Source organism: Panthera onca, chromosome A1 (assembly GCF_046562875.1).
Source record: "Panthera onca isolate mPanOnc1 chromosome A1, mPanOnc1 haplotype 2, whole genome shotgun sequence".
In the NCBI taxonomy this organism is placed as follows: Eukaryota; Metazoa; Chordata; class Mammalia; order Carnivora; family Felidae; genus Panthera; species Panthera onca.
This window is the reverse complement of record NC_138339.1, coordinates 194,705,386-194,718,592: the sequence shown is the minus strand read 5'-3', so window position 1 is coordinate 194,718,592 and position 13,207 is coordinate 194,705,386. Positions and strand designations below refer to the sequence as shown.

General features: G+C 36.2%; 1 long non-coding RNA gene across 1 annotated transcript in view; it reads right to left on the bottom strand.

Annotated features, from left to right (window-relative positions):
- The window catches only part of LOC144615750 (uncharacterized), a 206,497-nt gene that overhangs the window by 178,649 nt on the left and 14,641 nt on the right, over window positions 1-13,207 (bottom strand). The window lies entirely within an intron of this gene.

Genomic DNA, 13,207 nt, shown 5'->3' with positions numbered 1-13,207 from the left:
AGAAAATTACTTTGAACAGATCAAGAAATAAATCAGTTCAAACACACAGTTTTGTGTTGAAGAGTAAAATAGTATTCTATTTGGTAAACTCCACCTAATAAAATACAATACTTAATCTAGGAAATAAATTGTTTGTGGTTGTAAGGAAATAACTAGATGGCCTTAACAACAACTAATTTCAAAAGTATGTTATGATTGCTCATTTCAAAGGGCATAAGACAGCTAAAGTCTGTTGTAAAACGTTTCATAAGAATAAAGTAAGATTGGCCTCCTAATGTATATACCTCACTGCTCATGTCTGAATATCCCTCAGTATTCTCCTATTCCAGAATATTTGTAGAATTTATGATACCCAATCTGCCTATGATTCTCTCTCTGAATATGGTATAGGGGAGACTTAAACACCACAATCCCTGGTCATTGTCTTTTTCCCTCCCCAAAGCTATTAGGATCTTCAGCTTGCAAGTTAATCAGTCTTTGGATTTGTATGTCCAGCCCTATACTGGATTCAGCAAAGGCAATAAAAAGCAAAATATAGTATTCTGTTTTCAAGCCTTTTACTCTCAACTTGAGATAACAAAAATAGTATAAGTGAAACACTGGAAGTTTGGTGAAGGGCTTAACTGTGGAAATTGTCCTGTGGTTCTAAGAAAGGTGTTGTGAAGCGTTAACTTGACTGAAGACTGTAAAGGCACGCAAGGCAGCCCAAGGAAATAAACAAGAAAAGAAGATTATTTCCAATAACTTTGTACCGCTTAGGAGGGAAGGAGCAGGAAAACCGAGAATCTCTTTTGACCAGGGTGAAGGCTGCATATTTTTTTAAGTTTATTTATTTATTATTTTCAGAGAGAGAGCACGAGTTGGGTGGAGGTAGAGAAAGAAGGAGAGACCATTCCAAGCAGACTCTGCACTGACAGCAGAGCTGATGCAGGGCTTGAACTCAGAACTATGAGATCATGACCTGAGCCTAGAGCAAGAGTCAGACGCTTAACCGACTGAGGCACCCAGATGCCCCAAAGGGTGCATATTGATGAAAGATGACTTAAAAAGGAAAAAAAAAATGGTAGGTGTAATAGTTAATTGTATGTGTCAACTTGACTGGACTCTGGGTGCCCAGATTAAATATTATTTCTGGGTTTGTTGTGAGGGTGTTTCCAGATGAGATTAGCATTTGAATCTGTCGTCTGGGTACAGAAGCTTGCCCTCTCCAATATGAGTAGGTGTCATCCAATCCACTGATGGCTTTCACAAAGAACAAAGAAGTAGAAGAAGGTGGAATTCCTCTTCCTGCCTGACTACATGAACTGACAGAGCAATCTTACCCTTCCCTTGCATTATGCTATCAGGGACCTATGCTATCAGTGCTTCTCATTCTCAGGGCTTCAACTTGAACTAGAACTCATACCACTAGTTTTCCTGGGTCTCAAGCACAGCAATACTCCATCACAAAATGGAAAATGATATACACGTGATTGAGCTTGAGCAAGTTCAAGGTACAAGTAAGTTACCTGAAGAAGTGACCCAAATGCCCATATTTTCTACTCCTGCCATACTACCTTCCCTCTCCCACCCTACATCTATGGCCTCATGGGGAGTTCCCTATAATCAACTGACAGAGAAAGAAAAGACCCTGACCTGGTTTACAGATGGTTCTGCATAACATGTAGGCACCACCCAAAAGTGGACAGCTCTAGACCCTCTCTGGGACATCTTCCACTGGGCAGAACTAGGGCGGTGCACCTCGTTGTTCACTTTTCTTGGAAAGAAAAAAGACAAGATATGTGATGATATACTGATTCACTGGCTATGACCAATGATTTAGCTGAATGGTCAGGGATGTGGGAGAAATATCATTGGAAAACTGGTGACAAAGAAATTTGGGGAAGAGGTATGTGGATAGACCTTTCTGAGTGGGCAAAAAACATGAAGATATTTGTGTCCCATGTGAATGCTCATCAAAAGGAGGACTTAAGAAGCAAGAGTACTGATGATCCATTCTTTGGATACCAGTCATCCTTTCCTCTGGCTATCTATGTCATTGCCTGATGGGCTCATGAATAACGTGGCCATGGTGGCAAGGATGGAGGTTATGTATGGATTTGGCAACATGGACTTCCACTCATCAGGGTCAACCTAGGTAGAGCCACCAGTGAGAGCCCAATCTACAAGCAGCAGAGACCAACATGAATTCCCTAATGTGACACCACTCTCAGTCAGTGACCTTGGGGCAGGTTGATTATATTGGACTTCCATCATGGAAAAGATAGCATTTTGTTCTTACTGAAACAGACACTTACTTTGGATATGGATTTCCCTTCCCTATATGCAATGCTTCCGCCAAAATTACCACCACTGGACCTAGAGAAGGAACTCACATCAAAGCAAACATATGTAGCAATGGGCCAAACTCATGGAATTTACGAGTTTTATCATATTCTCCATCATCCTAAAGCATCTGGTTTGATAGACACTGTCATTATGTTTTAACAACTCAGTTACAATGCCAGCTAGGTAGCAAAACCTTGCATGTCTGGGGCCAGGATTTCCAGAAGTCTGAATATCTGAATCAGTGCATCTACTATATGGTACTGTTTCTCCCACAGTTAGGATCCATAGGTCCAGAAATCAAGGGATGAAAATGGGAGGGGCACCACTCACTATTACTTCTAGAAACCCACCACCAAAACTTTTGCTTCCTGTTCACATGACATTACGCTCTGCTGGCCTAGAGGTCTCAGTTTCAAAGGGAAGAATATTTCCACCAGGGGATAAAACAGCGATTCCCGTGATTCCACTGAACTAGAAGACTCCATTAAACAAGCTGTGTTGGGCTCCTTATGCTTTTGAATCCAAAGGGTAAGAACAGAGTCACTGTGCTGGTGAAAGTGATTGATCCTAGCTACCATGGGGAAATTGGACCATCATTCCGTCACAGAGGTAAAGAAGAGTACGTTGGGAATATAGGAGATCCCTTAGGGTATCACTTGGTAGTTCTGACTATTTACATAAGAAAGCACCCTAAAATTAAGTATCTTAAAAACTTATTTTTCTGACATTTTCATCAACTTATAAATATATAACCTTGTTTTATGTGTACTTCTGTTTAAAGATATCTGATTTAATATGTACTGTTGATTTATGAACATCGAACTCACAGACAACAGTACCATATCTTACTGAATGAAGCTTATCTAACACATGTATTTTTTCTGTAAAGCAAATCATAGACTCCTTGCTCTTAGAAATATTGGACAGAACTTCAGCACTAAGCTTGGGGGCCATTTTAAACAGCAAAGTCGCCAATAAAAGCATAAAACTAAGAAAAACATGGCATTAAATTGACCATGAAAAGGACACTTGTTTATACTGGTAGAGATGAAACAAGAAGGCAGTGTTGCCTTGTTCAATCTAGTTGAGAACACATGAACTGGGTAACTCGGATTTTTCACCATTCTCTGCATTTACACAAATGGTGAAAAGGCACAGGAGTATTGATTTGGAGGTTATAAGTTTTATTGACTAGGTAAATTGACAAGAACAGAATTCATGAATAATAAGGATAGGCAATGTGTACGTATGTATGTATGTATGCATATGTATACATATTACCTTCTTTAAAAGATTCATATTTTTTGCCCTGATATTATGAAATTTCAAGAGTATATGCTTTGGTATGGATTTTTTCAATTAATTGTGCTGGGCTCCCTTCTGATACAATTGATCTAAATAATCCCATCTTTTTTTATTTTGTAAAATTTTCTTGCTAATTTTCTTTGGCATGTTCTCTATTGTCATTCTTAAACTCCTATTAATGGCTTATAAGCCTTCCTGTATTGATCTCTAATGTATTCTCATTTCTCTCAGATTTTTCTTTTTTTTTTTTTTAATATGAAATGTATTGTCAAATTGGGTTCCATACAACATCCAGTGCTCATCCCAGCAGGTGCTCTCCTCAACGCCCATCAACCACTTTCCTCTCCCTCCCACCCCCCATCAACCCTCAGTTTATTCTCAGTTCTTAAGAGTCTCTTCTGGTTTGCCTCCCTCCCTCTGTAACTTTTTTTTTCCTTTTCCCCTCCCCCCATGGTCTTCTGTTAAGTTTCTCAGGATCCACCTAAGAGTGAAAACATATGGTATCTGTCTTTTTCTGTATGACTTATTTCACTTAGCATAACACTCTCCAGTTCCATCCACGTTGCTACAAAAGGCCATATTTCATTCTTTCTCATTGCCAAGTAGTATTCCATTGTATATATAAACCACAACTTCCTTATCCATTCGTCAGTTGATGGACATTTAGGCTCTTTCCATAATTTGGCTATTGCTGAAAGTGTTGTTATAAACATTGGGGTACAAGTGCCCCTATGCATCAGCACTCCTGTATCCCTTGGGTAAATTCCTAGCAGTGCTATTGCTGGGTCATAGGGTAGATCTATTTTTAATTTTTTGTTCTCTCATATTTTTCATATCTTTGTTCTTTTGTCCTAATTTTCTTTAGCGCTCTCAACTTCCTCTCCTATAATATCATTGAAAAATTTACCAGTAGAACTTCTAAATTTTTACTTCTAAGAGCTTGTTTTTTTATTTTCTAAATTTTTGTGTTTTATAGTATCTTATTTCTATTTTGTGAATGACTATTGTACTTTATCTCTGTGAGAATATACATCCTGATTTCTCTGAATCTTTCCTTTCCCTGTGTTTCCTGAAAAGTTATTTTTGCTTTGTGTGTTTTGTTACTTTGTTTTATTCTGTTTTTCATGATGGGGAGTCTTTCTTAAGTTCTGAATAGGATGACTAATGATGGGCTATCATTTTAGAAGTAAAAATGAATCATCAAGGAGTATGCCTGGTAGGGATTTGTATACTGGTCAAACTCACTGCAGGGTAAGAGTATGAAGATTGAATTGCTGCACTGAGGGGCTTTCAAATATCTGTCTTTATAGACTTTTTACTCTTAGACTAGCAAGTTTCCCACAGAGGAGCATTTCAGTCTCTTTCTTGAGGTCTTATGTTTAATTGCCAGTATTGTGGAAACTTAGTAGGAGAAAAGAACTAGGTCACATTGTTTTATGTTAAAGGATGATTACTCCTTCAAACATAAATCCAATCTTCTACAAGGATGGGGGAGGAGTTATTTAATTGATTTGAGGGCATGCAATGTATGTGAATGTCTAGCCTTTCTTTTTATAGAATATTATCTATGTTTGACCCTGAAACTAAAGAACACCTAATAAAAGAATAAGCTCAGCCAACATCAGACCCAAGACAAATATAGCCACTAGAGCTATGGGCCTTACTGCTCCCAGGATCTCCTGCCAGCCCTTTACCTCTGGGACTCCATGATCTCTTTCCCTGAAGACGCAGGCCTTGTCTCTACAAATCTGAAGATATCTGATAGAATTTTCTATTCTTTAAATTTTTTAAATGTTTATTTATTTTTGAGAGAGAGAAAGACAGAGTGTGAGCAGGGGAGGGGCAGAGAGAAAGGGAGACACAGAATCCACAACAAGCTCCAGTCTCTGAGCTGTCAGCACAGAGCCCGACGAGGGCCTCAAACTCATGAATCCTGAGATCATGACCTGAGCCAAAGTCATATGCTCAACAGACTGAGCCACCCAGACACCCCATCTGATAGCACTTTCTTAGCAAAACGAAACTTTGAAAATTCATCTCCTTTCTGTCTTAGAACTAGCAAAACCCCATGAATAATGCCTCAGAAGGGATTCTGGTAAGAGTTTTGTTTCTCTTGGGTGTGATGACACTACTACATTTAAAAACAAAACAAAGTCTTGTGATACAACATTCTTTCTGAACAACAACAAGAACAACAAAAAAAGCTCCTTGGAGTTCTGGAATTCTGCGACTACTAATTGTTTTGGTTGTGAATGGCTGCTTGTAATGCAAGGACCTACCTTCCAGCTTCCTCTGCTCAACTAAATCGGGTACCATTTGCTCATCTATTTTCCATACTCCATACTCCACTATTATCCCTACTACAGTTTCTTCATCATTGTGAGTTACATTTTTATTAAGTTAGTATAATTTTGAGGAGATTTAGAAGGAGCAGAGTTGACTTCTACTTTTAGTCAAGATGGATTAATAGAGACTTGATTTTTTCCCACCTGAAACACCAAAAAAAAAAAAAAAAAAAAGAAAAAGAAAAAAAGAAAAGGAAAGGAAAAAGAAAAGAAAAGGAAAGGAAATACATTAAACAGTGGTTTTTAAGACACAGGACATAAAGAAATAAAGAACAGTAATAGCTGAGAGATAGTTAAAAAAAAAAAAAAAAAAGCAAGGTGAGCCTTACATTTGAGAGAGCTTCCAAGTTGTGGCATATGGAAAAAAGGGACACAGTTTCAGTTAGCAAAACATGAGTTGAGGAATACCGGGAAACCAAAGTCGCTAGAGTACAGAGAGGAAAGAGTTGCACAGAGAGAGAACTCTGGAGATCCAGAGAAGACTCTTCCAATTTCACCTGAGTACTGATCACATATACATGTGAGAAAACTATCTAATGTTGGGAAAAGAACCATCTGAAAAGATGAGAGGAACAGTGCTTTCCAGTCACACAGGACTACGAAAAATGCCTGTTTTGACCAACTAGATTGGAAAATCTCATAACTCACAGGACATTGGTTGGAGCACCCAAAAGGGTGTGACATGAGTGGTAACAATTGATCCTAAAAAATGAGCACTGCTATGGTACTACCTAATAAATCTTAAAAGCAAAACCTAAAAGGATCAGATTGTTTCCAAGTAACTTAACTGCATCCCAGGGAAAAGTTAAAGAACTTTACAATAATATAAAAATATCAAGGATGTGCCAAGCTAAAATTCATAATATCAAACAATCAATAAAATGTTACCAGGCATGCAAAGAGGTGGGAAAATATGACCTAAATGAGGAAAAAGATCAACCCATCAAAACCAACTCAAAACCGACACAGGTGTTAGAATTAGCAGACACTGACATTGAAAATATGTATTCCATATGTTTGAAAGTTAAGTTCAGATATGCAATGTATATTTTTAAATAAGCATGAAAAAGAGAGGGTGAGAGAGCCAAACAGAACTTCTAGAATTGAAAACTATAATGTGTAAGATGCAAATTACATTAGGTGGAATTAATGGCAGATTAGACATTATGGAAGAAGATTAGTAAATTGGAATTAATGCACAATGAACTTGAAGATAGCAATATTCAAAATTAAACAGAGAGAAGAGATATCTTTTTAAAAATGGAATAGTCAATAAGCTGTTTGACAACTTCGAGAGATTTGAAATGTATAATTAGAACTCCTAAAGAATATTACAGAAGAATAGAAAAAATATATAGAAATAATGACCCCAAATGTTTCAAATTTGATGAAAACTATAAACCCAAAAGCCCAAGTACACACACAGACACACACACCCAAAAAAACAAAGAAAATTCCACTGTGGAACATTATCATCAAATTGCTCAAGATAAGTGATAAAGAGAACATCTTTAAGGCCAGGGGGATAGGGGAAATACACTATAAACAGGACAAAGATAAAGATGTTAGCAGATTTTTTGTTAGAAACAGTTTAAGTAAAAGACAGATGTTAGCATATTTGAAGTATTTTTTTTAAGTAAAGAAAAGGCAATCTACGATTCTATATCCAGGGAAAATTTCTTTCTAAAATGAAGGCTTATAGAAGCTGAAAGGATTGTTCACCAGGAGTCCCAACATGACAGGAAATGTAAAATAAAGTTCTTACAGAAGTAAAATGATACCAAATGGAAATATATAACTGCATAACAAAGAAGAGCACAGGATATGGTAACAGCTTAGTTTATTTTGTAGCAATTACACCTCAAATAAGCTATTTTTTAAATTACAGTGAGATATTGCTATATCAATTGCAATGGCTAACAAAAAAATATTAGACTATCTCAAAGACTAGAAAAGATGTAGAGCAACTAGAAACCTCCTTCACTGCTGGCTGGAGTCACCACTGGTGCAGCCACTTTGGAAAAAAAGTTTGGAAGTTTCTTTTGAAGCTAACCATGTACTTAAAATGTGTCCCAGCAGCCACACTTTTAAGTATTTACCTAAAGGAAATGTAAACTTATGTCAACCCCAAAAACCTGTATACAAAAATGTCTTAACAGTTTTACTTATAATCGTCAAAAACTAGAAACAACCCAATGTCTTTCAACTTGTAAATGGATAAACTGAAAAACTTCTCCACAGAAAAAGGAAAAAAAAATACTGATATACTAAACAACATGGATGAATCACAAATGCATTATGCAAGACTGAAGAGGCCATACTGAGAAGGTTGCAAATTGTATGACTCCATTGACTTTGGAAAAGGCAATGGTATAAAAATAGAAAACAGATCAGTGGTTGGAGGGAGAAACTGACTCCAAAATTCAGCACGAGGTCATTTTGGGAAGTGATGGACCTGTTCTGTATCCTGATTGTGGTAAAGTTTACATACTTGTATTCTTTCTCAAAACTCAAAGAAGTATACTCCAACTATACTATATGTTTCAATTATACTATATGTACATTTTAAGCAAAACTGAAATGCAATTAAAAATATGTTTAGCCAGAAATAAATATTGTGTGGTCCTATCAGACAATTTTCCTAATGTATACTATCACATGAAGAGTGATTAGATCACGTAATTGAATGTATACTATCAATTCCTAATTTCTGTGTACAACATCTAATGGAATGAAATAGAAATGAGGAACCAAGATAGGCTAGGATTAGTTGTAGCAGGTAGATGTTATGCCCTTAGCTTATAGATATAAAAACTGCATCTTATTTACTCAGAACAGGCAGCTTGTCTGTGGAATAAATACTCAGAGTTTAAATTCATTTCCACAGTACCATATCATCTCCTAAGTCAGGTAATTTATACCAGCATGTCTTACATAGTGGTTAGGAGACTAAACTTTGAAGCCAGACTGCCTGGTTCTGAATTCCAACTTGACTACTTGTGAATTCAGGGTACCTTTACCTCACTGTATCTCATTGCTCTCATCTATAAAATGGGGATGATAATTGTTTCTCCCTCATAGGCTTATTTGGAGAATCAAATGAGCTTAATACTTATAAGCACTTAGAAGAGTTCCTGGCATAAAATAAGTGTTCAATATATCTCAATTATTTATTTTATGGCCACTAATTTTAGCAAATAATTTTCAGAAAGGCACATGTTCTGACTTTTATTGTTTGAGGCCAAGGCAGAGTTATAACTATATCCAAGACGCATCACTCTGTAGATTTGTATGAAAGTGAATTTACTCACTGCACCAGTAAAAGATGGTTGCAAGTAAGTTGCATTTACACTGTAAAAAAATGTGAGTTTTGGTCTCAGTATACTTTTTATACGGATGAGGAAATGATATTGATTGTGTAAAGAGAGGTGCTGTCTATTCGATTCACAAATTCTCTTTGTTAAATTGATTTTCACCATTTTGGTCATTCTTTAAAACCCAAACTACATTTACAAACTACGTTTCTCTTTTACTTCTTTTTGTTGTTGTTTCCCAGACAGTAAATGAGCCAAACTAAAGTTTCCAATGGCAACATTTGCTCCTTTATCACAGAACCAGGATCTTAGGGCTAGCAGTAAAAGCTTTATAAGCTGACTAATAGAGGGGAGAAGAGAAATCCAAAGGGTTAGAATAGGAGCATTCTGCCTTCATTTCACACCATGACTCTAAAGGAAGAATGGAACCACAAGAATTCCCCCTTAAACTAGGGGTCAAACAGTTATGCCAATCACATTCATTGTGTTCCGCAAAGCTAGGTTTTGTCCGTGTTCACAAGTGTAGATTTCCCTTATGCTAATCAGCCCATACGATCTAACTGGCCGATTTTCTATTCCTGACAATTACATTGTGATCAGTAGCATCTGTGTTACAGAGAACTGAAACCAATCCAGTACAAGCCAAATATCAGGAAACTTCTATTATTATATTTACTGAATTTAATCTTCTTCATGCTATTGATGACATTATTATTGTTGTTCTAGTTCATGTTATGGTTGTTTTGGAGAGCTCAACTATAAAACTACTGGAAGATGTTTCAGGTGGGAAGTAATAACGTGATAATCAGGCTGTCACCAAGCTGGTTTATCCTGACGGACACTGCAGTCTTGTATTGCCCTTCTAAGTGATATGCATCATTTAAAAACTGTTCAGAATTCAGTAGAACTAATTAGTTAGAACACACAGCCCAGAAATATGAGTAAACATTTTACGTAGTTGAGTAGGTAAGCAAGTCATGGTATTGCTAGGAAAATTGATTCTCAAAGCTGAAAGTGATCTTGCTGAAAAGGCCTGCAAAGAATACATAAATATAGGGACTTCATGTAACCTAATAGTTCTACAAAGTAAACTGAGTGTTAAACTTTGTGTTTTCTTTTCTTGAAGAACAAGTGAGATGTGCAATAGAAATCGTGCCTTCACCCTGATATTAAATGATTAGTAGCAGTTTGAGTTAATTTTCCCTGTTTTATTACTAACTCTCCAGCAGGGAAAAAACAAAACACACACACACACACACACACACACACACACACACACACACAAAATCCTGACAATTTACAAAACTTAGTGGCATTTTAATGATTTTTATCAGAGTGGAACTGAGGATTAAAAGTTTTCATAAGTGGCATATGAATTTCTTATAAAGTCTTATGTTCATCCTCTCCTTCCTGACAAGAGAAAAATTTAAAGTAAACAAAAAATTTTAAAAGAGTGAATTACTAATTTCTCATGAACCTCTGGGGGAGGAGGGAGGATAATTCATTCCCTTGCCTGTCCTCAATTCTCCTCCATTTTAAAACGGAGTTTCATTTGTCCAGGAGTTTCATATAGCAAACAATTTCTGCCTTTGAGGAAAAAGGACATTGTCACTGGTGTGCGGAAATGCAGCTTCAATAGGTCCATGCTCACAAGAGAAGCTCAAATGACTGTGGTTAGTCTCGACTGGGGTCAGCACAACATCTGCTTTCCCATGTAATCATGCATCTAATTTCCTTGCCTTTGAGGATCATAGTAAATGGAATTTGAAAAAAAAAAAAAGTGGGTGGAATAATTTGACATTAGTTTTATTTGGATTGAATCCAAATAAATAGGAAGTGTGAAATAGTTGGAGCTTTTCAAGTAATTGATAAGATGTGATGACTCTCAAAGATACAGAATTCATACATAAGAAAAAAGTAAATTGTATATCAACACAAATCCACATTTTTGGCCAAACTCGTTTCAGTCCCAATTTTCCAAGAATAAAAAGTAAAATAATCTAGTGCCAGATCGCCAGTGATGAAAAAGTCAGGATATCTAAATATAGGTATTCAAAATTTGACAGAAGATTTGACAGTTGAGCATGTGGAAAGGCAAATAGCAAAAATTTCGTATTCAAATATGCAGATGTTTAAGTAAGGAAGTGATTTTTGCAAAATAGTAGCAATTAACCTGGAAATGAGTACTCTGTATAATACTGTCATGTGTGAATCACAACTCTTAGACACAGATAGAATAGAAAATCAGAACAAGGGTTTGTCAAACTGGACTTCTATAAGTTCTGGAGCCCATGGCATGCTCTCAGAGGTTTGTTAGCTTGTAACATTTATTTCTAAAGTAGTTTGTATTAATTTTAGAATAAAAGTTAAGAATAACAAATACTTAATGAGAATGGAGTGTGAAAGACATTTTCTAAGTGACTAACACATATTAACTCTTCTAACAGTCACATAAGTCTATGAGTTAGCTATTATTTTTATCTTCATTCTATGGATAAGGAGACTGAAGTGCAAAAAAGAGTAAATATATCAGGCCACAAGTTATTTGCAAATAAAGCTGGAACATTATAAAAATGATTATATGTGTATTCTGGGTTTTCTGGTTCAACAAGCACTTAATATTCTAATACTGCAATACAATTATAATGTCCAAGTTGCCACTTTGGTTTGCACTAATTTTGATGCCACACCCTTCCACCTGGATTGGCTCATAGAAATGAGAAAGAACGGAGGGAGACTTAATACATGATGCTTTAGTAAACTATGTTTCTGTGCTAAATAAATGTCACATCACTATAGAACATTCTGCGCAAGATTTCATAGTAGTTCAAAAAAGAGATAGTAGTGAGAAATTGTGTCATCACCAAATAACAGTCTTGGCATGTCAAATATAAAATAGCCTGAGTATACAGTTATTACCACAGTCGCTCTGTTAGTAATAATTTAGTTTCAACACAATGTCACCAACCATAATATAATATGAAGTTAGAGTTTACTGGGTTTGGAGTTTGCTTTATTTAATGTATAAATTTGTTTGGTTCTTAGGGTTATAAGTAAAAGATACATATCCATTTGTATCTGTATATACTAAAGTAACTATATTAAAAATAATTTAAGGGGCGCCTGGGTGGCGCAGTCGGTTAAGCGTCCGACTTCAGCCAGGTCACGATCTCGCAGTCTGTGAGTTCGAGCCCCGCGTCAGGCTCTGGGCTGATGGCTCGGAGCCTGGAGCCTGTTTCCGATTCTGTGTCTCCCTCTCTCTCTGCCCCTCCCCCGTTCATGCTCTGTCTCTCTCTGTCCCAAAAATAAATAAAAAACGTTGAAAAAAAAAATTTAAAAATAATTTAAAATGATAATGGGGTCTGATCAAATTGCTTGTGCTTTAAAACATTATTCACATTTGTGAAATATTGACCTAAACTGCCCTATTTGATATTAATATTTTTCTTTTTCTTTTTTTAGAGAGTGCGTGTGTGCAAGAGGGGAGAGGGGCAGATGTGGGGGCAGCGAGAGAGACAGAGGGACACAGAGGGAGAGAGAGGGAAAGAGAGAATCTTAAGCAGGCTCCATGCTCAGCACAGAGCCTGTTGTGAGGCTCAATTCCATGACCCTGGGATCATGACCTGAGCCAAAATCAAGAGTTGGATACTCAACTGACTAAACCACCAGGTGCCCCTGATATTAATATTTTTCTAATAACCATATATTTAATATCATTCTCTGGTTCTTTCATATATATATATGGGCTTGGGATTTCTGTTTTATATATATATACATATATATATCTGTATATATATGTATATATATATATATGAAAGAACAAGGGAATGGTATTAATTATATGGTTATATATATATATATATATATTTATATATATATATATGTATATATATATAAATATATATATATATATAT